Here is a 3,679-nt window from a genome sequence, read left to right on the forward strand (position 1 = left end):
TCTTACATACCTCCTGCCCCTAAACATGAATAGCCTCCCCATTGTCACAAGAATGGTATATTTGTATTTACCAAGGATGAACCTTCATTGATACATTATAATCAACTGAAGTCCATAATTTACCTTAAGGTTCATCATTGGTGGTATACATTCTATGGGTTTAGGCAGATATATAATATTATTATCCATCATTTGAATATCAAACAGATTATTTTCAATGTCCTAAAAATCCTCTGTGCTATGTCATTATTTTTTAATAATGTATTTCTTTTAAACTATCCTTTTTGATGAATCAACCAATTACCTAGTGCTAACATTCAACACTAAAAAGTAAAAAATTCTATTTAATTAAAAAGTATTGCATTGTATGAAAGGAGAGAAGGTTAGCACTCCCTTTGATAAAGATGGAAGAGGCCCTTGGGCCTAACAACACCCATACGGTTAAGGCATTGCCACCTACTTTGTGGCATCTAACCACTGTTTTTTTATCTCACCTTTAACAGGAACTTAAACAACAAAACAAACAAACAAGCAAAATATAGCCAAAGACACTGACAGAGAGAACAGGCTGACAGTGACCAAAGGGGAGAGGGGAGGGAATTTCAGGGGAATTTCAGGGAAGACTAGAAAGGGTTTACAGGAACAAATATAAAGGACACATGGACAAAAACTAGGGGGATGGAAATGGGAGGGAAGTGGGGAGAGATGGGTGGGTGGGCTGGGATGGGAGTAAAGGACAGAAAACTGTATTTGAACAATGATTAAAATAAAATTTTAAAAAATTCTTTAGTATATTTACTCACATTCTTAGTACCAAAGAAATTCTCCAAGTTGGGGAGGGGGTGAAAAAATTAAGGATTTCTACATTATGATCTTTTCCAATGTTAATATATTAACACATGCCATAAGGAGACTCAATTTTCTAATCATTTTTCTCAATTTAAACTATCCTGAAAATTTAATCCATACAGCACATCATAGTATCTATCATTTGTCCTTTACTGGGCAAAATATAAGTCATAAACACAAATGCACACTCCACATTAATCATGGGGTCATTCTCAGGTAAAAATGTTCAACTACATAATTCAGAATATACCTATTTTTGCCCATATAATAATTGTAGATTATTTTATAAGCAAAACTGCAAAATATTAACATTATCATTAATTAATATTCAAAACTAACCCCAAAGACACTCAGATCTATACCTCTTCTTCTCAAAGAAATGGTAGGATAAAAACAAATAAAAGTGATACTAAGAGGATAACCTGAATAATATTAATTTAAGGTTAACTTTTCTCGTGTAAATAATTTACTATATTTATTTTATTTATAATTACTAATTATAAAAGGCATAACTCCCCTTTATCACCAGCTTGGGATGCAATCTACCCCTAAATCATGGATAATTAGACACTCCCCCACCCGTATCAGTTTTCTATCATTCCCTAGAGCTTTACCGGGGCCCCAGAATAGCCTCATGTGGTGTTTAGGCAGGATGCTACACTTATGCCTATGTCATGAGGAATCCTGACCTGCTCATCAGCCAGACGGATCCAGTCTCCACTCCTGAATACACCAGAGTCAATTCCTAGGTCTTAGAACCCCAACACTCCTCTCCCTCTTTTTGGAAGGATACTCATGGAGAGGCAGGTAGGAAAGGAATGCCTTTTACCTTTCAACCTAAACAATGACTGGCCTATTACCCAAGGACAGACAACAGGCTTCTTGATGAAGCATAAAAAAAAGAGAAAAATCATTAGTAAAGTTTCTTTGATGAGTCCTTCTCTCTACAATACTAAAAATCTAGAAGCACATCTCAAATAATAATGTAGGTTTTAAAGAACCATTGCCCAAATTTTTATTTACTTGGTGAATTACAAAAAAATTTTGAAATGTAGTACTTAAATACAGTCATAATTCTGCATTGCAACAAAAGGAAACACTAAAAATCTTCACTTCACTAAGCACTTACCTAAGAGAAATAAAAATATGTCCATGAAAAACTTGCACAGGGCTTCCTTCCAGTGTCTAGTTCAACATGGAAAGAGCTGGGAAGTTGTGACTCCATGATAACAAGTGAAAAACTGAACTGAAAATAAACAACTCTTCTTTTGAATTAGTGTTTCCAGATTAGGAAGACAAACAACCCAGTTAAAAAATGGGCAAAAGACTTGAACAGACCCCTCTCCAAGGAGGACATACAGAGGGCCCACAGAAATATGAAAAGATACTCAGCATCACTAGCCATCAGAGAGATGCAAATTAAAACCACAATAAGATACCACCTCACACCAGTCAAAATGCTCATCATAAATAAATCAACAAACAAGTGTTGGAGAGGATGTAGAGAAAAGGGAACCCTAGTGCATTGTTGGTAGGAATGCAGACTGGTGCAGCCACTATGGAAAACAGTATGGAATTTCCTCAGAAAACTGAAAATGGAACTAACTGCCTTTTGAAAACTGAAAATGGAACTAACTGCCAATTCCATTGCTGGGATTATACCCTAAGAACCCTGAAACACCAATTCAGAAGAACCTATGCACCCCAATGTTCATAGCAGCATAATTTACAATAGCCAAGTGCTGGAAGCAACCTAAGTGCCCACTAGCAAATGAATGGATCAAATAACTATGGTACACTTACACAATAGACTACTACACAGCAGAGAAAAAGAAGGAGCTTCTACCCCTTGCAACAGCATGGATGGAACTGGAGAGCATTATGCTAAGAGAAATAAAGCAATTAGTAAAAGACAAATACCATATGATCTCACCTAGAAGTGGAACCTAATCAACAAAAAAAAAACAAGCAAGCAAAATATAACCAGAAACATTGAAATTAAGAACAATCTGACAGTAACCAGAGGTGAGGTGGGAGGAGGTAATGGGGGAGAAAGGAGGAAGGATTTTTAGGAACATCTATACAGGACACATGGACAAAACCAAAGGCAGGGGGGAGGATCAACGGTGGGAAGTGGGGATGGCTGGGGTCGGGCAGGGGACGTGGTGAGGGGAAAATGAAAATAACTGTACTTAACAACAATAAAAAAAAAGTTTTAAAAAAATGGGCAAAGGACCTGAACAAACACTTCTCTAGGGAGGATATACAGAGGGCCACAGAGGGCCATATACACAGACATACGAAAGGATGCTCAGCATCACTAGCCATCAGAGAGATGCAAATTAAAACCACAATGCAATACCACTTCACATTGGTCAGAATGGCCATGATAAACAAATCAACAAAAAAACAAGTGCTGGAGAGGTTATGGAGTGACTTTAAGAAACTTTGACAGACTAAGGTAAAAAATAGAATGCTTTTTGTGGATAAAAGACTTCTTATTTTCTGAGAAGAAATGCTTTGTTAAGGATTTTTGAGTCAAGCAGTTATGATAGGAGTCCTAAAATATTTTCAGAAAAATTCTGAAAGGAGTAAACAAAAGCTAGATATTTAAGGATGGATTTGTGAAACACAAACCTTCTCTGGTGATTTTAAGAAATACCTGAGAAGGATATTAGACTTTTATTAGTTATATTTATGGGATATGACTCTGTTCATTGAGTCTTAATAGTCTTTGCTGTAGGACAGAAATGTAAGAACAAACAAGTGATGTGCTGGTAAATGTTTAACAACTGGGTTTCCAAGAAAAATAAAAAGCCCTGATTTGTAG

General features: G+C 36.3%; 1 non-coding gene across 1 annotated transcript; it reads left to right on the top strand.

Annotated features, from left to right (window-relative positions):
- Positions 1-360: 360 nt before the first annotated feature.
- On the top strand, positions 361-486 carry LOC123825032. The gene has a single exon (XR_006786814.1). It is a non-coding gene; the product is annotated as a U6atac minor spliceosomal RNA (small nuclear RNA).
- Positions 487-3,679: the final 3,193 nt, after the last annotated feature.

Source organism: Phyllostomus hastatus, unplaced genomic scaffold, assembly GCF_019186645.2.
Source record: "Phyllostomus hastatus isolate PE091 unplaced genomic scaffold, TTU_PhHast_1.1 phas_contig_58, whole genome shotgun sequence".
Classification (NCBI taxonomy): Eukaryota; Metazoa; Chordata; class Mammalia; order Chiroptera; family Phyllostomidae; genus Phyllostomus; species Phyllostomus hastatus.